Source organism: Cyanistes caeruleus, chromosome 5 (assembly GCF_971803275.1).
Source record: "Cyanistes caeruleus chromosome 5, bCyaCae1.hap1.1, whole genome shotgun sequence".
Taxonomy (NCBI): domain Eukaryota; kingdom Metazoa; phylum Chordata; class Aves; order Passeriformes; family Paridae; genus Cyanistes; species Cyanistes caeruleus.
The window spans coordinates 18,006,217-18,030,866 of NC_141705.1; the positions used below are offsets into that span (position 1 = coordinate 18,006,217).

General features: G+C 40.8%; 1 protein-coding gene across 1 annotated transcript in view; it reads right to left on the bottom strand.

The window, feature by feature from the left end:
• Positions 1-24,650, bottom strand: part of PPARGC1A (PPARG coactivator 1 alpha) — a 363,672-nt gene that overhangs the window by 159,973 nt on the left and 179,049 nt on the right. The gene's annotated exons all lie outside the window — the stretch shown is intronic.

Here is a 24,650-nt window from a genome sequence, read left to right on the forward strand (position 1 = left end):
CTCCTGCTGGAGTTCATGTGGGGTGAGAAGTAGGTCCTGGTCACTAAAGAAAGAGGACAGTCATCACAACATCTTGAAATCTTCCTGTCCTTGCAAGGCTGTAAGCCTTGTAACCTAGGCATAACGAATAGGTTCAGTGCCTTTTCTGCTGCAGAAATCAAGACAGCAAATTCCAAGTGGTGGATACACTTCCAGATCTTTTGCAATCCTTACAGTGCTGCCATCTTGTGTTTCCACCTATGCCTCCCCACCTAAACCCCTGCTTTATTTAGTTCTAAATAGCTTTTCTCCCCAGTCATGTAACAGGCATTGCTAATGTTTCAGAAGTCACCTACTCTGCAAGTCTTTTAAAAAAGAAGATATTTTTTTCACTTCCATATATTACCTCAGGTTCCATAGAAGTACATGTGATAAATGTGCTGAATTTAAGAACTAATGCCACATTAGAAGGCATTGATTTTCTTTACAGTAAGATGAGCATCTTTGGGAGCTGGATGGAGGTAGCGAACTGAGCAGACACAGCATGATTCTGGCGAGGCAGAGCATTTGGGGAATTGCTCCCACAATAGGAAAAATTTGTTTTAATTAGGTTGGTTGGTGGTTCCCAAAGCAACGTGCTGTGAGTGGGAAGGAGAAATGAGGATGGGACTGTAAACAGCTTGTTGTGCTCTCAGCATCTGAGTCACAGCACAGAGAAAGAACTTGTGCTCCGGCTCAGCTGCCAGAAGAGTCTTAGGAGTGTGAGGAGAGGCAAGGGAGGTGATACATGGAAGTCCTTTCCCTTTTACTTTACTCCTCAATTGCTTATAAAAGCAGATGAGGTTTTGCTTTCCTGGACAAGGGAAAAGATTTGAGGAAGAAGATAGTAACAAGCAATTAGGGCAACAAAAATATCCAGGAACAAAACTGACCAAAAATAATAAAATTATAAAGTGAGTGAGAGAGATTTTGTCATTCTGTCTTAAATTATGTTGAGGAGGCTGAACTCAATTTTATTGAGAAATCAATTCTAATTTGGCACTCCACATGCTATCTGGCAGAGGACGCAGGTAACATTCTCCATTGAAATCTGCCAGCTAATTTACTTCTGCTGACTTTACACTAGCAAACAGAAGCAGGAAAAAATCGTGTCGTAGGGATGACATTTCCCACTAAATATCTCATCCTAATATGCATTCTGAGTCCTCCTACGCTCACTTTAGAAACCCATCACCTTGCAAACGGAGACAACAAGTAATAAAATCCTCCCCTGGAGAAAATGGTCAGAGCACTTGGCTAAAGGTCCTGCACATACCCTGCCCACTGGGTTTGCATGTCGTAAGTTTAGCTGGAAAGAAGGGCTGGGGGACATATCAGCTGCTGTAGGAGTTCAGCATCATCTGTCCTCCAATTAAACTGACCGTGGAAGTCCAGTACCAGCAACTTTTATAGACGCTATGTCCTGCTATTGATTGTCAAAAGGCAAAAAAAGCTTTTAAAGGGTTGTGAATTATTGACGAAAATGTGTCCATAGATATTTCAGAAATGTACTGCATAAAATTTATCATGGGTTACGTGTCTGGGAGCACAAAATGTGCTGTTTAATGCTATGCTTTACTGACCTTTAAGCGGTGGCAGCTATCCTAACTGTATTCACAGCTTCTGTGTATTCACTCAGCATTTATATAAAATATCATTTATTTTTACGAGGTTTGTGCCACTGAAAATTTTACTTGCACTAAGAAAACTATTGCCGAGTGGATTGTTCATAGCATTGTTTCCAAACATCAATATAAGCAAGAGGTGTGATGTTCTCAAACTGCATGCTTAGTAGCACTTAGTTTATTTTCTGAAGTAATCCTTACTTGTGGACAGAATTACAGGGAAGGTAGAAAAGAAGGAAAAAGAAAACATTTTTATTCTTGTGTTTGCTTATTGCCTTTACTTTCACTTCTAATGAAACCCGAGCATTCTTACCTGCCTGGCACAATTGCATTTTCTTTTTCAGGAAAGGTTTCTGTCTTCAGTTAAGTAATATTCATACAAAAGCCCCAAATTTAGATGTGCACAATGACTTACATTTCCTCACTCCATTTATAAACCAGGTTCAGTGTTCCATAAGGACCCGATTTCATCCCCTCCCTCTCAGTAACATTCTTTAAGCCTTTACAAAGATCCATTTTCTCTTTCTTATTCCCAGAAGCCTGCTAAAACTAGGGCAAGATGGCCTAAAATTACTATTTTCCTCAAAGTCCCAGAAAACCTAAGGCCACTGGCACCTCTCCTGTCCAGCAGAGCTATAGCTGGATGAGGCACATGAGAGCGATGCTGGGAGCACTCAGGCACCCCCCATCTCCACCTCTGGAGAACTTCTGCCTCATCCATTCAAGGACATGCTCCCACTTAGTCTCACCACCTGGTTCATCAGAAAGCTGATGAATGGACTTTTGACCCAAGCAGGCACTCCATGCCTCCAGAAACCTGATGCTGTAAAGACTGAACTTTGCCTCTGAGAAAAGAAATAGGGTAAAAAATGAATATAATGACATTGTTCTAAATAATTGATGTTGCAATCTCATGCTATTTCCTTTTGTATCACTGCAATCTTCTTAAAAATATATTCTCAAGCTGTTTATTATAGCAATAACTATAATTTTTCCTTCTCTTTTAGCAACAGCGCTTTACCCATAATGTTGCCTACCGATAATGTATTAAAGATATAAATAAAATAACACAGTATAGGTGGTACAGCAACATACAGGTTGTTAACCAGCCAAGCAAAATGTGGTTTAGAGCTGGATTAGCTAGAGCCGAATATTTGAGTGCCTGTTGTCTTTTGATTTATCCACTGTCGGCTTTCTGTCTATCTCTATCTGCATTTGCTTTGACATTACGACAATGCTGTGAATAGAACCTAAACACATTCACACTTTTCTTTCATTCACCTCACCAGGAGGAAGAAAGGAGATGCAGCAAACAGCTTTGAATGACCAGAATATAGAAATCCATTCCCCAAATTTAAACACCCTCTTGTCTCCCAGTTTTTGTCATAGCTCAGAAGTTTTTCCAGAAAGCTGTAATTTCCTTAAATATAAAAATCCATTTTAAAAAATGTCTCAGTCTCTTCTAGGATGGACTAAAAATAACCCTGAGTGCAACTATTACCCCCTAACCTCTAGCTTTGGTTCAACCGCATATGCCACCTCAGGAAAATCGCCAGCAGCAATCAGCACTGTTATTTGTATTACAGCAGCATCTCTAAACCCTTGCCAAGAGTAAGCCCCAGTGAGGTAATTTCTTACATGATTTTAATGTAACAGATAGGCCCCATCCCAAAGATTTTAAATGGAAAAGAGATTTTGCCATGTTTATGGCCACATTTCCACCTAAGCAGGGACGTACACCCAGCTGATTAGGAGGAGACCGTTCACTCCCTCCACTCGGCCGACGTGACCAGTAAGCATCAGCTCCCTGAAATGCTGCAAACAGCACCTCCTTCACATGGTGCTGGTGCAGGCTGCCTGGCAAGGCTCCCTACCTGGAGACACTATCCCCATTAAATTTCTGTATCTGCAATTCTGAAGTGTATTTTAAGACAAATGCTGCCCTAATTTGCTGTAGGCACTGAAGACCAACGTGCATTTCAGTGGAGAAAGTTATATGTTTTAATTGCTTCATGAAGACAAAGCATATGCCATGACACAGTTAAATGATTAACAGATTCCTACGAATGCCTTTGGCATAGAATATCTATACATTCATTAGCTGGAACAATTCATCTTCTTGATAAAACTAAAATCAGTTATACAGCAGGTTTACTTTTTATGATTAATAAATGATAAAAATCTAAATTATCCATCTGAAATTACTGTTTTCTTAGCCATTAATCTCACATTTATCAGCTCCTATAATTCATGTTATTAGTTGAAAAATCTATTTCTGAAATATTTTTAATTTCCTACAAAAACCCAAAACATGGAATACGAAGTTTTACCTCTTTCACTACATTATTTTGAAATTAATTCTACATCAAGTATAAAAAGAGGTAGTATTTGATGACTTGATGATAAAAAACAAATAGAGAAGATATACAACTGCATCTATATTGTCAACATCAAAAATAAATAAATAAATAAACAAACAAATAAATAAATAAAACTGCTCAGTAATAAAGTTGCTCTAACAAAAGATGTATCAGCTCATTTGGATTTTCCTGCTCTATATAGTTATTTTTGCCAAGAAGCAGAATCCATCTCATTTTCCAGAAAACCAGCTTAGGGCAAAGCAGAGCGGATAATATGGTAAAAGTTCAAAAGTACAGCACTGTCTGTGTCCTGGAGACGGATTTGACACATCACAGGTTTAGCTAGAGGGAAGGGGTTGAGAACAGATACTTCTGTATTTAAAATGTTGAAGACCTCCTGTCCTCCAGTTAAAGTGATCAAGGAAGTCTGCGACAGCTTGTGTAGAACAACTGTGCAGCATTCCTAGTAAAGACCAAATTTAGTCATGTAATTTCTGGTGTCAAACAATGAGTGTTCCTACACCCAGCAATATTAGAAGAGAGGATTCATCTCAGAATCAGGAAAGCTAAGTTTACCATTTTCTACAATCTGGCAATAAGTGGGTGGGGTGAAAGAAGAATGAAGTGGAGGCATGTGGAGGAGTGCCCAGACAGCTACACCTTGGGTGGTGGCTGAGTGCTGCCAGGGGCACTGCCCTCCCAGAGCCCCAGCCCTGCCCTGGCTGAGGGCTGGGAGTCAGCTGAGACCAGTGTGCCAGGATCTGCTGGAAGGAGCAGATGCCAATGGCAACTTGATGACCAACTGCCCCTTCTCCCCAGCTCAGAGTGAGATTCAGGGTTTGTGAAAATCCCCCAGCAAAACAAAAGTGATAAGCCAACAGCAAGATGAATTCTGTGCCACAATGTTGTGGGAGATAGGATTGAGAGACGTACGATTCATCAGCCAGAAGTATTTAGGGGAGGAAAAAAACTTCAACAGTATTTTTTTGTAAGAACATGCATGAATTACAGAAGTTTCATGAACTCTGAACTGCACATTGACCACGCATCGCTATCTGAATTACACTGGAACATATTTTCAAGACCAGTCACACAACCAAGAATGCTTTATTTTCCTTTGAAGAGAATTTGTTCACCTCTTTCAGGCATGCCCGGCAGCAATCTTCTATGCAAGTAAAAGACTAAATTAGCAAAGAAATGTAAACAGGTTAAACTCTGCCTGGGATAACCTGGGAAGAGGGAGGTGAAAGTTTTTTCTAAGGCGCCAACTATCTGCCTCCAGAGCTGGCATATAATTGCCTCGAGTCTGACAGAAAGCAGGCCAGCCACAGCACAAAGCCTTCAGGGAACATTTAAACTGTGGTAACACCAGAGAAGTGAGTACATGATGGCAAACAGTGTTTTCATATGAATTAAAATATAATTCATAGAAATTAAATATGGTTTATATGTATTTATGTCTGAGAAATACTTCTCTGATACAGATGTTTCCTTATAGATTTTGAGAAAATAATAAACAGAGAAGTTGTTCATACAGCACAGTCAAAAACCTTACTTGATTGTTTTTTTTCAATTGTCAAATAAGCCCTTTTCCAGGAACAAAAGTTTGTAGAAGATCTGAGTAGGTACAGAACAAAACCTCCAGCACAGCATGATCCAGGAAGTCCCCAGGTTTCTATCAGCAAACCAATAGCTCATTGCTCTCTACAGCTTCCTGAAGAGGGGAGGTGAACAGAGCAGCGCTGATCTCTTCTCCCTGAGATCCACTCCAGAACCTGAGGGATTGGTTCAAAGCTGTGCCAGGGGACATTTTGACTGGACATTAAGAAGCATTTCTTTACCAAGAGGGTGGTCAAACACTGGAATAGTTTTCCTAGAGAGGTGGTTAATGCCCCAGGTCTGTCAATGTTTGGGAGGTGCTTGAACAATGGCCTTAGTAACATGCTTTGACTTTTGGTCAGTCCTGAACTGGTCATGCAGCTGGACTAGATGGACATTGCACACTCACTCCAACTGAGTTCTATTCTATTCTATTCTATTCTATTCTATTCTATTCTATTCTATTCTATTCTATTCTATTCTATTCTATTCCTATCCTACTCTACTATTCTATTCTATTCTATTCTATTCTATTCTATTCTATTCTATTCTATTCTATTCTATTCTATTCTATTCTATTCTATTCCTATCCTACTCTACTATTCTATTCTATTCTATTCTATTCTATTCTATTCTATTCTATTCTATTCTATTCTATTCTATTCTATTCTATTCTATTCTATTCTATTCTATTCTATTCTATTCTATTCTAATTCTATTCTAATCCTATCCTATCCTATCCTATCCTATCCTATCCTATCCTACTCTACTCTACTCTACTCTACTCTACTCTACTCTACTCTACTCTACTCTACTCTACTCTACTCTACTCTACTCCATTCCATTCTATTCTAGTCCATCCCATTCCATCCCATCCCATGTTTCTATCAAGCCAGAAAGTTAATGTAGGCTTTTCTTTGGCACATGCTTAAATGGTTGTCGTGGTTCATTACTGGATGGATTTAATCCTGCCTCCCAAGGCTTTGCAGGAACAGAGCCACCCATCTACAGATTTTTCTGAAACAACACTGGTATTAAAAGATGAAAGCATAAAAGGTGGCTCTGGATGCTCATCCTAGTAGGGCAGGGGGAAAACACAAAGCCTGAATCATTCTAAGAACAAACCCAGTGGAAAAAGGTGGCAGTTTAATTAATGTTATTCTCAGACCCAGATGTCTGCCCATCAGCACACTTCACATTCATACCTCAGGACAGCACAGCCTTCTATTAGCATGTTTAAAAGAAGCTAAGTGGTTTCCTGGCAAAACCAAAAGATAGAGTTTTTGTCATTTACAGGAATACACACGTGCACATTTTTAATATAAATATGTCACAGAACAAGTGATCTTCAAATGAAATGTTCTTTTTTACTATCAGATGTCTTTAATGTTACAAAAACATAAACTCAGCTTATAAATAAAACTGCATAAATGCTTTGGTGCCGGCAATAAATTGAGAATAATTGACCTTGTCCTATCAAAGGATGAGTGTATCTTTAGATCTTAAGTGCTGTGAATGGTTATGAACAGGCTTAAAGTACTGAGCAGTGGCAAGCTAAGCACAGCATGCATAGTGCATTTCACTGGATATTAAATAGCCAAGGTTGGTAGAATCTCTTCCTTGGCTTAGTCTTAAGTCATTTGATTTCTAAAACTACAGACCATACAATATCACACATCAGTCCTATCTCTCTTTACACTAATTAGGTATTTTATTATCAAAAAGACACCTTGTACTATCCTGGTGCATCTATGTCTCTTTTCTCATGGCTACAAGCCTGATCCCAATTCTTAGAAGGACTGACACCGTCTTGCCTTACGAGGAAATATTCCCCTTCTGCTCCACTTGATGAGGAGCACCAAGGACAGAACATTTCCTCTGGTGTGATGAAAATAAGGCAAATCATTTTGTCCTCATGGTATAGGGCCTAACCTTCACCCAAGAACCGACAAATCCTTGTCAGCAGCCTGGAGTGGGATTACCATGCCCACCCCTGCCAACGGCCAGTGCCTCATGGCACACCAACATGTCTGTGGAAGGTCAGAGGTTGCCCAAGTCACATCACAGTCAAATACCAGCACCAGAGTCTAAGAACCCCAAGACATAACTGCACTGCCATTCATTAACAGCCTCTGCCTTATGTGTAAGACTCATTTTCTCACAAATACTCCTAGGTAACAGTTCCCTATGTCAGTATCACCCTTGGAAGCATGATGTATATATATTACATATATGAAACCAAATAAAGAACAGCCAAAACAGCAACTGTAGAAAGAACTGATAAAGAATTCCCAGTTTATATGCTTCTGCTCAGTTGCCAATCATGTTGTGAAGCCTCCACAATATCCTTTGTCATGGTAATCCATGTGGATGGAGAGGTTGGAAGTCCATTCAGCCCACCTGCCCCTGGACCATGAAGCTTACAGCCATGAACCTTAAATATCAAAACAGCAATAAAATACACAAACTTAATCCAGCAGTAGATCTTTTTATGATGATTGTTTTGAAAACTCAATATTCAGAAGAACAATAAAAAAATAAATTTCAGAAGCTACTGGTCTAAGATAATTTGTGTCCATTCCTTATTCGTGCAAACCTAAAGAACCCAAGCCAACCAAAACTAAACCTGAACAAAACAAAACAACAAAAAAACCCCAACCACATACACAGAAAAATTTAATCAACTTCACTATTTGAAGGCATTTAGTGTTAACAGCAAATACAGTACATTGGTGCTGTTGGATATACAATACCTGAATCCTGCCTTCGTTGAGCAACCAAGAAAGATTTTCCAGCACTTTCACATCCAGTATCATGGACAAACACAGGGAAGACTTGTGAAATAATACAAGAAGTAACAGGTAATATTCCATGCTAGAATCACTGGCTGTTTAATAGCGCTGCTTTGGTTACCACTAACACAGAACAGTGCCACCAGCACTACTGTGATCAGTAAAACTATCAATAAAGAAAAAAAGAAGAAAGAATCCGCAGGTTCTTTTGCTTGTGTTTCTAACATCACAGAATGGCATTTACATCCTCATGAAACAAGGAATAAACTAAACCCAAAATTTTTGATGGCTTAACATTTTGCATTGTATTAGTAGATCTGAGAGAGCAAATACTTAAGAAATTATCGAGTTAGGAACTGGAATTTTTACAAGGTTTAAGAAAGGCTACTCTAGACAAAACAGGAAGTAACATGAAAATTTTACATACTACTTCAGAGAGGGATTTCTGAATCTCCCTTTCCAAAACATTCACTCTTCAGCACTGCCATACCTTGAAGATGTGAACACACTACATGCACATGCCCACACTTATGGACAGATGTACACCTGCACATATAAGACACATACATATACACTGATTAGCCAGTGTTCTTTTCCAATTAATATTAACTTTATGGGCCATACTGGAAAGGAGAAGAGAAGTTATTGTGTCTCTTGCACTTTACACTATGTGTTGCTGTGTTCCCAGCTTTCTGAAAGCCTGATAAGCTCTCATTTCAGACAAATTACTCCTGCTCTCAACAAATGTTTATGAGAACTAAAAATTAAATGAAAATGGCAAGAGATGTCTGCTTTTATTATTCCATAGGAAACGGTCATCAAACTGCTGAAGGCTCTGAAAAAATGCCTGTTTTCCATCAACTGCACGCCTATCTTGATGAAAGATCCCAAATTATTCTGGAATGACTTAAATCTTTCTTGTTCTGTACCCCTCCCTCTGCAATACAGACTGTATTTTAGGCAATACAGTAACTCAGCACATCAAGGACAAAGCTTAATGTAAGCTTGAGACAAAGGCCATACTCTGATTGAGCCGTCAATTAGGAAGAAAATTGTAGCTCTCAAGATCTCAGTATGTCAGCAGAGGGATTCATGGCTCTGACAAGTTGCTGGGATAGGTGCACTGTTCTTTTCTCAGGACATTTGGATTACTGTTTGCTCTCAACTGCAACAGAAAAATTCACATTTAAACCAACTGGAGTTACTCTGTCATCTCAGAGAGCACAACTTTCCCTGGATGAGTAAATGTGAAGGAAAATCCATTTGTTTCTATAAATATGCAGGACTTTTTTCTTTAAATATTGACATCTAGACCCTTATAGATTTCTTAACCTTTAGTCTATCAGCACAGTTGCGGTCACCCAAATATGTGCCTGGTCTGTGGTAAAACTGTGCTAGCTTTGTGACAGCTATAGATCTGTCAGATGTCAGAAGCTGTTCCCAAGGAAACATCAGGAAAAGGGGTTATAGAAGGTTTTGAAAACCTGTTCTGAAGGTCTGCTAAGAGGAGCAAGAAAGCCCTCCTTTCTCCATGAAAAAATCAAAAATAGATATAGACCACTACAGCAAAGTCCAAGATGATGGGAACAACAGAAGACAAAAATTTGAAGTTCAGTGATAAAAACATCATTTTAGCACCCTTTTTTTTTTTTTTTTAAACTTAAGAGAAAAATCACTCCTTTTGGAGAGAGAATGTTATCTATTTCCAAACTGTATATTCATTTGAAAGAAAAACTGTAAGCTTCTTCCTTCTTTTACTAGTATGCTGATGTTTATTCATGTGCATGGAGCTACCGCACAGACCTCTCACAGCATGACGAGTGTGCTGGCTGAAAGGTATGATAGATGACGACTATCACCAGAATTTTTAAAGCAGGATGCTCAAGCTTGGCTGCTTAACCTATATTTAGCCTGCTAAATAAGCAGCCTGATTTTTCAAAGTGCAAAGTGAGAATTGCCATGTCTCTCACTTTGAGAGGGAGACTGGCACACTGGCCCCTCCGTGGCGCTTGCCATGTAACACCACAGCTTGCCTCTGACCCCAGGACCATGCCACAGGTACCCACCACTACACACCCTGAAGCACAGCTCTCACATGTTGAAGCCCAAGAAAACTGAAATGTCTGTTGGCTTCCCAGGATACTCAGCACTTCAGAAAACCAGGACACTTATTTAGGAGACTAAATAAGGATGTAAGACCCTAGTGCTAAAAAAAATTGGCCCATTTAAGAAGAAAGTATGTACGCCATCACCTTGGAGCTCCCCAGCAGACAGGACTGAGGAGAAGCTCCGGCTCTGCAGCGCTCACTCTAAAATCAGCTCCTTTCAAGACTGATGCTCTGCCCTACCTTGGGACTTCTGAAGGCCTTACAGCGTGAAGAAATATGGGATGAGTTACAAGCAGAGTGAGAATTGGATAACCCTTTCCCAGGGGCCTCTCTGAACATCTCACTCAGATGTTGCAGTCCCTGAACAAAACGTCTACTACAACTGCCATCCCTGTGCTCCTGCTGAAGGGAAGCTGAGAAAGTCAGCACCCCTGCCTGGGAAGGAGAGGGACATTTGAACACCCAAGCAGGGGTAGCAGGGTACATTGTCTCCTAAGAGGTAAGATTTTACCTTTGTCCATCTCACAGCTGTAGGTATGGCACATACGGCACACATAGGTGGGACTCCTTCCCTCACTGTGCTGCCACCACTACTGTGTAATGGTGTGACACTCCCTGACCCAAAAAGAAGGCAGAATCACCTGACTGGAAATTAATTGTTGCCATGGCATGCTTGGTTTGCAGCCAGGTACTAAAGGAAAATTGCTTCCATGTTTTTCCAATTCACTCTTCACTCTGACCCAGCAGGAAACAGCAGATACCAGGGAAGCAGGACAGATTTCCAGATCATTTAGAGGTGTACATAAGCTAGCTGCAAGTACCTCCAGCACACTAGATCTCTTCCTGCTTTGTCCTTATCGCCTCCATGTCTTCCACTCCCTCACCCACTTGTGGAGCCCAATCCTTTGGGGCAGTGGCAGTCTTCCATGCCCTGCCCACAGTGTGACCATCTCCTCTCCTTTACCTCCACACACCTACTTTCACAGCTTTATAGAGAAAGGGGACCATTTGGCCTTGATATTCACAACATCCTGATTTTAAACTTACTTTTGCCAGTGATTCAGAGACATAATCAGAAAGGCACTATAACTATATATAACTATAAAGGCACTATAACTATATATAAGCCACAAGCAGTACTGCACAGAGTATCATCTCCTCTGAAATTTGTATTTGCTTCTCTAGAACAAAGTTATACAAAGGGGAACAAACCAAACCAGTTTTTCTTCTGGGGAAAGGGAGTACACTTTGTAGCACTTAAACTGCTGCAGTAACTCTTACCAAGCTGAGACTCTTGCACAGTTTCATCTGATAGGAAAAACTCAAATCACCACTTTTTCTGAATTTGATATGATGGCATAACCAAAATATAGTAATAAGTAGCGACAACAACAAATCTTTTAAAACTCTTTGTAAGAAGCAGAAAGGGAAAAAAAATAAATAATTTCATTACACAACTCATGAATATTGTTGACTGACTAATTAAATGCAATAAAGCAGAAAAAAGTGCACAGACGATGCTTAGGATGTAATGTAAAGAGCAATCACAGCCACTCAGTGGGGCTTAGCAGGTCTGAAACAGTATCTAATTCTGCAAACTCCAGAAAGGTACTGCATAATATAAACCCTATTGCTCTGCACACTTTAATGAAAAATGCCTGCTTTTGGATTGAATTGCATACACATCTATTGTGAGTCCAGCATGATAAAGAAAACAAGCACTGTGCATTTAAAGATGCTGCCTCATTAAAAGAATCTGAAAGAAATCCATTGTTACAGTTTCTATAACAGAATTAAATAAGAGGGTGACAGGTGGTCTATTATTATTTTTAAATGGACTAAACTTGCATATATACAGACAGAAGGTACATATTTCCTTTGATATTACAGTAGGCACCTGCAACTTGTTATTGCAAGGATCTTTATTAAGCAAGTGTGCATTTAGTAATGTCTGCAGATTTATTAAACTACTTACTTGCCCTACAATTTGGAATACATAGCTTTGGAATCTTACAACTATTCTTTCTAAGAAAATTACAATGATAACTGCTCTCATAGGAATATGCTTTCAGGCATTGTTACAAATAAACATACACGTTTCACCTACGCTTAGGTAAAAAAGTTCAAAGATTTTTAGTGCTGAGATTTAATCCACTTGCAAGCATACATCTTTGTGTCACTAACCTGCCAGCTAGCTTCCCGTCGCAGCCCTTTTATCCAGTTTTCTTCTAAGTCCTTATTCTCTCTCGTGGATGTTTCATCCATAGCTGATGGAGCTTGCACAAACTCGATTGGCCACTGGCTGTTACACTCTCTTTGTGAGCCTTTACCGAGGCAGCAGCAAGTGCAGTTCGGTGACAGACTGTCATGAAGAAAATGTCACACCACGGGTGGGGGGGAAACAAGGGGGGAGAGGGAATGGGAGGGGAGTGAAAGGGTCGACACGAAGGATCCACACGTGAAAAGATCTGGGGGAGTGTGACCGCGGTCTGACACATTCCCGCTGGTCCAGCAAATGCATCGCTGCAGCCAGGGAGTTCGCAGGCTAATGACAGAGGGTTGGTGACATTGTGGAACAGCCCTAATTAGATGTAAAGTATAGTAGAACTGCTAATACTATCCAAAGCCTTTCCCAAAAGTGTCTTTTTCACGTATTGCAATAATTGTCTCATTTGGTGTCACTATAATTAAGACTGCATTGGGGGTGTGGATTCAAGCAGAGGAAATACAAATAGCTGCTGGGTCTGTTTAAAAGAAAATATTTCAGCGTATCTGTTTGAAAAGTGCTTCCTGAACTGCTCTGCAGCCAATAAACATGAATAATAATACAGGCCATTTTGATAGAAATGGGCTCATTACCATACTGGCTGCTGAGCTCTTTCAGAGCGCAGGTTCAGCAATGCAGAAATGGGTTCAGCAGGACACAAGTATTTCAACCCCAAACCAGAAAAAATTAGTCCCAATGTAAGCTATTTTAAAAAAACTGCTTGCACTTGCTCTCTGTGCATCACACTGAGAGATGCCTGCCACATACCCTGAACATGGCCAGGCTCTCTTTATGATGTTCTTTATCACTCCTTCACCAAGCACCACCATCTTTCATCAAGAGACAGCTTAGTCTCCCCATCAACTCCTTAAAACATACTCTAGGTCTTTTTACCAAACTGAAAAACAAACAAGCAAACAAACAAACAAACAAAAAAACAAAACCCAAAAAAATCTAGAGCTTTTCCTGCTACTTCAATATAGCATTTATCACAGATTAGCTGAAAATACTGAGCTCACTGCACATGGAAATCAAGCTTTCAGTCAGTGACAAGGAAAAAAACTCCTGTTTCAAAGTACTGCTTCAGTAAAAAATCAAATATTAATTTTTAATTATGCTTTTAGCTGAAACAACTCTTTCCTGTAGAAAAAAAACACTGTGATAACTTCAAAATTCATAAAATTTGTGACTATTAGGATGAGATTTGCTTTTTAAAGTGTTGACTATCTGTCATTCACATTGTTTATTTACTAAGCAGACAAAAAGAAATGGATTAGTTTTTAGGTTCATATTTTCTCCTGGGGATTTTCATTTGCAGATCCCAGCCATCCTCCCTGGACTGAGCCAGACCTTTGCACAGGGCTGCTGAAATACAAACAAAAGCCCTTCCCTTTACACATTTCTTCTAGGATGCTGGAAAACATTTCCATTTTTCTCAGGCTTTACATACACCAATTGTTAAAAATTTGGGGTCTTCCATAGGTTGACAAAGTCTTTGTCATAAAACTAAGTGTGCCAAGCAGTACTTAGCATATGTTGCTCCACACTGTGGCAACAAGTCATGAGCCTTCTCCCTGCAGCTCTGAATTTCTCCTCTGGTGTTTTTGTTTTCCTCTCCTTTCTCCTGTTAGTTAAAGGATCAGAGAAGCTTGGGCAGTGTGGGTTTCTGCTGCATTCAGTGTGACTTTTGGAATTGTGTTACGTACCGGAAACGTGTGTGGACACCACCAGTATGGATATTTTATTTTTAGACCCAGCAGCACAAGGTAAAGCAGTGCAAACACCAGAAGGAGCCAGATGCTTGCACAGACACTGAGGGAGCATCAGGCTGGCAACAGAAGAGATGCAAAGGGACTTTTCCTTCATAAATTGTTACAAATCTGTTGTCTGGATTTAAAAACATTAATTTTACTTAATAAAACAGAGACACCAGGCAAAGATAACCCCAAAGACACTGACCTGGCCCTAGTGGAACCCTGTGCCAAACACTACCCACCCACTGTTCAGCAGCAAAAGAGTGCTTGATCTGCATCAGCAGGGTGACAAAGGGCCCGCAGTACCGCCAATGCCAAAACCTTTCCTCCCAGATGACAACAAAATATAACGACACAGATAACAAATCCTTGAGACTTTTAAGAGTGCTGGCATTTGCAAAAGGCAGCATCTAGGCAACAGCTGGTCTGATTTTGGAGGGGTACAATAAAAAAATTAAAAACAAAGCAGGATGATTTCTTGTCTTACTCTGCATATGTCACAGACAGATGCAAACCAACATACCGACATTCTCATACTGGGCCAGAAGCATAATTCTAAATCTAAGATGGATAGTGCACAGAAAGGGCTTGGTGGTAATTGTAAATATTAGCAATGCTCCCAGTCCAAGCTCCTCTGGATTGCAATGAATTATTTTTTGATTTTTCCCTTCTCTTTTTTACCACCATGTAAGAGACAAAATTACGCGTGAGCTGCAAGAATATGCAGACGTTTATTGACAGAAATCAAACTACCTTTTTCACCCACAGTGTCTTTGATATGTTAGAGCCTGAAGCAAAGAAAACATAATAAAAACAATATATAGATGAGAACTTCAATTTTCCCCTACATATGAATCTGTCACTTATTTGCTAGGATTCAAATCTAACTCCACACAGTTAAAGAAGCTCCATGCATCATTCTCCATAATCCAGTACTCAGCTCAAATGTACCTTGCTTCAAGTTCATGCAACATACTTGATTTTACACTAAACAAAACATCTCTGGATATTACAGCTTTGAGTCTAAAAGGCTTTTGCTGCAATTCTACCTCCAATAGTAAGAAACAGTGTGAGAATGGATTTACCAGAACAAGGTAACAGGGATGCTTCAGAAATCCATCCTGAGGATTGGTTTTGACTCTTAACAACAGGCTATTTTTTTTTTTCAGATATCCCCACTTTATCAATGTGATACTGCTATATAGCTGGCAGCAGCATGAAGAAACAAAAGTGAGAAAAACATAAAGGTGTTTTTGAATGCTGAACTGCTACCCATGCATATCCAGTTTTTTCAAAATACTTGAACTGTGAAATGGGTGCTGCTTCTGGGCAAGGACTGGCTTCTCACACTCACACAGCCCTTCCCTGCCTAGCCAGATGAGCACAGTAGCACAACCTACATTAGATATAGCCAGGAGGATACATCTTCACCACGTCAAGGCTGCTTGGAGACCTCCAATGGCATAATCAGGAATGACAATGAAGCAGGAAAGTATCTGGGTGCCTCCTGATGGCATCAGTGCTACAAAGGGTCAGGTGGAGAGCTGAACTCCACTCTTAGGAGATGCAGCATCATGCTGGATACCAGTACACTAGCTGATATGGCTATTGAAGGGATGCAAGGACAAACACAAGTGATTTATGCCATCTCCTTCAAAAGCTATGGTGAGGTCATCTCAGACACAGCACAGAATGCGTTCACAACACTTCAACATATTTCTTTCCAAGTTCTCCTTACAGTCCTAGATAAGCTCACCTTTCATTTCCTTTTCCCCAACCAAACACTGATTTCTGTTACCAGTTCCACATGTATTAAACCCTGAAGTCTACTACCTGATATGCATGAAGTTCTTACTACAGTTCTGTTTTCCTGCCATGCGTACCCACTGCAGCCTTGCAACCCTCATTTCTGAGTTTTCTCATCTGAGGATGATGGAGTGAACTAGTGAACTAGTGAACTTACTGAGGGATCCTTGGGATTCCTCAGTGCAGAACATCTCTATGCATTTTTGCCCCTTGGATCACAAGTTTTCAGCACAGACCATGCTGTCAGTGCCAGACTTGCGGCTGGCACCTTAACTCATGGAGGCATGAGATTTAAACTAAAGAGACCCCTCTAGCACTTTATAGGAAACTGAAGAGGAAGAATTGATAAATGTCTTCAAGTATAACTCGTATCAAGGAGCACTGTGTGGTAATATATGAAAGGGAAAAATCCTGAAGTACATCTTAACTATTTTTGTGAGGGTTTCTGAGGGTAAAATATAAAATATAAGTTGTCCCTGAACTAAATCCAAGCCACAGCTGCATAATTTCCTACACAGCCTATATTAAAGCTACTCACACAGTGTTCTTACTTGTCAGCCAGGCTACCTTTAAGGTGTCTGCATAACAGCCCAGAGACAGTAAAGAGTATTCCACAGGGAACTGTTGTCAAACTTGCAGTACTCAGGTTATGTCCCAAACACAGCAAGGACAGTTTCTGATGATGATACTCGTCTCAACTGCATCGTGGAATGTAACTGCCCTCTGTCCATACTTGATTAAGGTCTCTTTACTAAAGGTGAGAGAAGAAAGGCACCTATGGAGAGCAGGTCATCCCACTTTAGCTCAGGCTGACAGAAACCACCCACCCCCACGGACATGCCTTTGCCAACAGTGGGAGGAACTGAGGGGAACTCCCAGACCTGCACATCTAATGCCCAGCTGGTGCAGCAGAATTCCCCACTCTTGGCTCCATGCAGAGTTGGTATCTTTCTGGATGGAGTTTACAGTCACCTTGTCTCTCTAAACACCATGCCCACATACTACACACTGCGTATGGCCAAGACTGAGCCACACACAATGCAAAAGCGTGTAACACCTTTCTGGCTACCACTGCAAAGCACAGAATTGTGTGAGGGCTGCTATGGGAAAATGAACTCCATCTCAGCCAGACCCAATACAGAACCTTCTAAGTACTAAGAGCTCCACAGATCCCACTTTTTTCCCAGGCCCTGCCACTAAGGACTCCAGCATCTTCTCACATACATTTGATACTACACAAAGCTCATATCTCATTCCCAAACTTAAAACTTAGCTTAGAAAGTACCAGTGAAAAAGGAGACCTGATTCCTCCCCCTTCAGTTCAACTCAGACTCATAAAATCTCCTGATCACTTCTAGAAGGATAGATCAGACTATTACCCCCAGCAGAGGTTTTGGGTGCCAGTTGCTGAAGGCAGCTCCCTCCTGATGGAGCCCCTGAACACTGCTGCAGCTGCAGAACTACAGCACCTGGCAAGCTGATGGTGTGACAGATCAGCACAGCTTAGATGTACCTGCTCTCATACGTATTGCTACATGTGCTGCCTAAATTGATTACCTGTTGACAAGCTAAAAATAAAAGTTGCCATTAGAGCACCACAGTGTGACATTCCACAGGCTGAAGCAGAGCTGTATTTTCCCTACCTTAACCTGAGTGTCCTTTGACTAGAGGAGCTTGCTTTGTCTGCTAACCACTCAAGGAGGAGCTTGTTTCTCTGTCTTGCCTATCTTGCAACTTTTAAGCTCCTGCCTGAAAGAATTACTCATTTGTTAGTGCCAGACTGTCATCTCTTTGAAAGCAGAGCCACGAGATCTTAACAGACTGGATGTACATGGCTGTTAAATTTATTAGTTAAGAAAAACAGCAAATGACAAGTGAATAAGGCATTCCTTGGGACATTTGGACTACAGATTTTGTATAAATCAATAGCAAGTGCTATAAAATGTCAGAAAATACCAAATGAGGAGAAAGGAATCAATAGATACCTTCTGGATTAAATGAGTGATGAATATTCTTTACCAACAAAAATAAATTAAACTAAAAAAGCCCCTATACTAAAGTGTTATCCAACCTCTTATTTGAACCCCAAAGGAAGGTAATTCAGGGTTAAGGCTGGAAACTCTGTCCTTAAACAGCACCACTGAGGAAGAGGGGGACAGAAAGAAAGAGCAGGAAGAGAACAACTAAATTGCTTTGACACAAGTTGAAAATGAAATATTAACTCAGACATGTTCCTCTTCATCCTGAATTTGCTTCAGTTTGCTGGGCTTGAGTCACAAAGACAGTGACCGTCTGATTGTAATCTGTCTACATATGCTCTGACTCTAATTTCAATACCTGATTTCTGATGTCAATATAATAATATAATCCTGAACAATTTAATGAGGTTATAGATATTTTGTCTCTGTGGTTCTGGATCCCACCTTCTGTAGCAAGCTCTGGACCCCAGCTGCTGTAGCATCCTAGGCCAGGTACCCAATGGAAACCCTGCTGCACAGGGTCAGGATAGTAAAAGAGAAAACAGAAGACTTGGGTTCACACTAAAAGTTTTTTAACAGCTGTGTGTCTGCCCTCAATGCATGGTATCACTTCATCAAGGTACTTATTTCTGCTTCTAATCGGCCCTGTTTACAAAAGCTCCCTTGTCACACACTGTCACACACAAATCACAACCTGCCATAAATTAATGCATTAACTTTTTCTTTTAATAGTGAAACTAGAATGCTTGCATAAAAAAAGTCTGGTATTACATATAATGGAAATGCACTTATATATGTTTTCCAGACTCCTGATGAAGACTGTATATTACTATATACTCCTCACTCCACTTTGCAGAAGTAGGTCAAAGAAGGTCAATGAAAATAGAACATGGAAAATCCCTCCTATGAAAATTGAAAGAAAAGAAAAGGTTAGTTTTTACTTTTTAGTATCAGGAAGAAAAATTATTAGCACCAGACATGATACAATTTTCTAGATAAGGGAATGGTAAAAAGAAGCAGGACCACTCTTTCTGATTCTCAAAAGAAGGCAAGAACATACAACAAAAGCCAAGGGTGGCAGATTCAAATAAACAAAATAAAATGTTTTTTCAGAAATATGTAATTAGAGAGTGGAACTCAATGATGAAAGAAGTGCCTGAGGAAAAGAAGGTAGCAACTTTCTACAAGTATTAGTGCAACTGTAATAGTAAGCTATCCAAACTTTACACAGACACCACTAACCAAGATATGTTCTTCACAGTACGTGGCAGCCTGGAGATTCACATCAGGAGCAATGCAGGATGACATGTCTGATCACCCTCATGATCACCCAACACTTCTCCATCCTTGGCTGAAAACAGCTGGTGCTGGACACTTTGAGACCCAAGCTCCATCTACTCTAGGTGCACGAGAGGGCTGAAGAGATGTTGCAATTCCCAGGCCTTACAGATCAACTGGATCCTGTTGCTTTACCTGAGTAGGCAGCTATTGTTCTTGAGGTAGACTACACTGGAGATGTCTGATCAGGGTGTTCTCAGGGTTGACAACAGTTATAGTTTTATTGCATTTATAATCCTCAGTGCAAAGGGATCAAAAGGTAAGCATCAGAAATCAATCTTATTTCTCTGTATCCTTCTCACCTAAACACCTATTCATTAACCGCCACTTAAATCTTTCCAACCTTCAAGCAAGACAGGTCCCAAAATCTAAGGTACAGCCAAAAGAAGCTGAACAAGTCTACAAAATTGCCTTCAAGCTCATGATCCTGCTCTGGCAAGACCTGAAGAACTCTGTTAGGAAGAGCAGAACTAATGTGATAACTCTCCCACTCCAGGGAGCAGAAGGCAATGTTTTCAATTTGTGAAGAGAGGAACCCTTCATCATCTGAGGGGAACGGGAACGTGGGCCATCTATCATGCTGCACTGGGCTTTGGGAGATCTGCCTTCCTTTGCCTGGGCAGATGGATCAAGCCAAAGATGCTGCCTCATTTCTCAGTAAACCAGAACCAGTAGAGAGAATACAAAAGAGGATGCTGGCACATATTGCTGCATCGAGAACGCTTATCAGCGTTTCTCATAGAACTCTAGCAAAGCAGATTTGTCATCAAGATTTAGGAGAGGCTGACCAAATGCAAGAGCACTCCACTCCCTATTCCTGCCATCCTAGCACAGCCACAGATTCCAGCTAATGCAGCAAAATGGCCTTAATTTCACTCTGCCCTTTCCTGACCTTTCTAAGGAGATCTCTTCTGCCACTGAAAGAATTCCTGGACAATGCTAATGCTTTCCACTGCATGGGGCTTGTGTGGCAAGGTTTTGGCAGCAGAGGGGCAACAGGTGTGGCTGCTGTGAAAAGCAGCCAGAGGCTTCTCCCATGTCTGACAGAGCTAATGCCAGCTGGCTCCAGGACGGAGCTGCCACTGGCCAAAGCCAAGCCCATCAGCAATGCTGGTACCACCTTCGGGATAATATAGTTAAGAAGGGGGCTAAAACTGCTGTGCAACTGATGCCTAAACTTTTTATATATTCTCCATGTATTTGTAGCTTTGTAGATTTCTAATACATGGCTGTAGCTCCCAGTACTTTTCTTACCCCTTTTCCCCTACATCTCAGAACAATAAGCTAACCTTTTAACACATATTATGATACATTACTGAAATATTATTTAGTCTTGCATCTTTAGCCAAGGACATCTTATTTTCTTTTACCATGTATCCTAGGCATAATAAATATGTGGCTAGAAACTCAGGGGGAGAAACAAAAGAGGGGATTACTGATCTAACTACTCTTCTAATTGGACACAATTGTCAAATATGCTATTTTTTTAACTTACAAAATTGTAGAACTCCTGTGTCATGTGTGCATTTTGCCATATTTGCACCTGGAGACCTGCAATTAAAGACCTGCTTTTACATTACTTCCTTTATAAAGTATCTTGTTTTGTTTCTAGCTTCTGAAAGGCATCACAGCAACAACCAGAAGAACCTATGGGAGGAACAGCCCTGCAGACACCCAGGTGTGTGAAGAAGGAGGGCAGGGAGGCATTGGAGGGCACTGGAGCAGAGATTCCCCTGCAGCGCATGGTCCAGACCACGGTGAGGCAGGATGTGCCCCTGGCAACCCATGGAGTTCCACAGTGGAGCAGAGATCCACCTGCAGCTCATGCCAGGGAAGATGGATGCACTGTAACCAGTCTGTGATCTTGTGAAAAGCCCACAATGGAGCAGGCTTCAGGCAGGACCTGTGGAACACTAGAGAAGTTCACACTGGAGGAAGTTTGCTGGTGGGACTTGTTAGCCCTTGGCAATCCATGCAGGAGCAGCCTGTTCCTGAAGGACTGCACCCTGTGGAAAGAACCCACACTGGAGCAGTTAGTGTGAACTTGAAGAAGGTCATGGAGAACTGTTTCCCATGGGAGGGACCCCATGCTGGAGCAGGGGAAGAGGGGAAGAGTAAGGAAAGGAGGAAGCAGCAGAGATGAAGTGTGACAAACTGATCACAAGCCCCCGCATACCCCACCTCCCTGTGACTCTGTGAGAAGGAGGATTATATTCCCACTTCCCAGTCTAGCTGAGGAGAGGGGTGATGGAGGAGCTTGGTAGGCAGCCGGCATCCAGTCAACCCGCCAAGATTACAGCTGGCTTCACACACTTGCTCTGCTAATCCCTTGTGACCCTATTCCAGTGCTGGACATATACTAGCCTAAATCTTTTGCCGAAGCCTCCTTATCCCTCCTAAAACACCTACAGGGAGACTTTTGGAGATGATCCCTGAGCAGGTTGAATAAGAGACCTATTTTGTTCAAGCCCTACCTGTTGTTTGTTATTGTAATAAGCCTTCTCAGTGGAAGCTGAACTGAAAGCACGCCAGCTCACTGGTGCTGCTTGCTATTTCAGGCAGTGTCATGAGCCATACAGTCTGCTGGTATTTGTGCTTCAGTTTCACTGCATGACTCCAGCCACTCAGGATCTTTATGAAAGTAATACATTCCAACCTAATCTACAACTAAATTAATGTCAGAAGCAAGACAGCGCCCAAGTGATCAATAAGTGGATTTTTCCCTATAGAAATATTAGAAGCAACTCACATCAATAAGCCTCAAATTTATGGGGCAATTCAGCTCTTCCATTTACAGCTTGAATAACTGGCCTTTGTATAAGATATTACATTACTAAATAACATGTGCTAAAAGGAGCTTCTCTGGTGCAGTCCCTGCCCTGCAGCAGCCACAGATTTCAGGGGCCATCAGCAGATGTAGTGAGGGACCTGAGAGGTCCACCTCAACCATACCCCTTTCAAAATCAGCATAAAATTATTTCTAAATGCATTATAGGCAACTAAATGCATTATACTCAAATCCACTTCTGGATTTAAACAGAGTGTTGATACTGGGACCTTTGAAAGACAAATGAATGACATTAACTTTGATCTTACAACCATCTATATGGCCATCTTTAAAATGAGGTTATCAGAGACAATATCCTCTTGAATATTCTTGTTCTTATCAAGGAAGTCATATAAAACTAATCTACAAGAAGAATGGTGTCTATGAGAAAAGAAAAATCCTTCACTAGGACTAACAGGACTCTATAATTTCTAATTTTTATGATTGATTTTGTACAAATTAGAAGACCTGATAAAAGATCTGAGTCCAAGGATCTGCTTGGCTAAAAGTAAGAAAGTACAGAAAAACCCTTCCAGGCTTTTGCCCCATATATTGGTATAGGTAATGCAGCTACTGAAATGAGAGAAAATAAGCTGAAAATGCTATGGCAAGCCATTAATTACAAACTCCCACTCCCCTACCCAAATAAGCAAAACCCCCCCCCCCCACAACTCTCTAAACACTTCTTATAAAGTCCCTGTTCCTCTTGCAAACCTACCAAGCATGCTGCTCAGATTTAACAAGTAAATAATTATTGACTGTGGTGAAGAGCAGCATAGGTTGCTGTGCTTGGTGCCCAGTGGAAGTCCACTAGGCTGACACTCCAAGGGCAACAGACAAATTCAACCCTTCCAAAGGAGGACACCTCCTCCCCAACCACCCTGCAACTGCCATGGGATCCATGGGGAAAATGGTTGGGAGTTTTCAAAAAAATGGTTTTCCATCTGTAAGAGTTTTATTTTCCTGAGGTCAAATACCAATTTAGCATCACTAGCCAAATATTCCAACATTATTTTGATCAGATCCACCTATTCTGCTTCATTCTCTGGGGTAGGCTCACCATTTTCTGCTACATCTCTCTGGACAATATAAAGCTTCATGGGAATCACACTACAGCTATTTTCTCCTTTTCCCCAAATTGTTGGCTGAGCTTAATACTTTTCTTAAATTCTTTGATTCTTCAAAATAGAAGTTAATAGTAACTAAGGAAGGTGTTTGACTCCAACAGAACTGCTTTCTGCTTAGGAAATTTGAGGAGCTCAGTAAGGTCACCAGTGGCTGTTTTCATTTATAAAAGGGCAACAACTGCTGTGCCGTGCTCAAGGCAGAGCCTTGTCTTTCACACATGCTATTCTCCTCTCTCATTTAAAATGCTGTTTTATTTAGGCATTATAATAAAAAGCAGGCAGTCCTTCAAACTAATAATCTTTAGTTTCTCCACCTGATCAATGCCAATGTAGTGGAAAATTTCCAAGAGTCTTCAGATTAATTTCTCACACACCATCACGGACACTTGAGCAAGAAATAGCCTTGATTATAGAAGATCAGTAACATTAACAACATACAGAACAGACAAAGGGAAAATGGTAGAAAACTTTAAGTTGAGATTGTGTCAAATCTTGAGGCAGGTATCCTAGTGACAGGTGCGAGTTCCTGCAGCCTTTGTGAATGTCTGTAGGAGACACCCTCACTTTGTGAAAAGGAGAGAACAAGAATCAAATTCATTGTCATTTTCCTCTCATGTCCTCTTTAGAGAGGAACTGGAATGAAATTTGCCTACTTTTCTTTCCAAAGTAGGCCTCTGTGCAAGTACTGCCAGTACATCACCATGTGACACCAGCCCTCAATGTGATGACTATTGTGGAAGTGTCACGGTCTGTCAGGAATTTGGCCGCAATTGAAAATTACTCCTTTTTTACTTATTTGAGGATGCAAATGCTCAAAAAAGAAAAAAAAATTAAAAAAATTAAAAAGGAATCCTGACTTGTCCCTTTTCCTTCCAAAGGAATATTGGGAAATCCAGCTAAAAATGCAAGAACTCTGACTGGTCTCTGTGGTTTCTTTGCCTCCCCTTTCACAGTAAGTTTTTTTAAAAACAAGTGGCCATAAAAGTAGTACTCAAATTACATAAAGCTTTCCTTGGCTCAACATGAATGTGTCTGGAGTCTTCTAACCTTA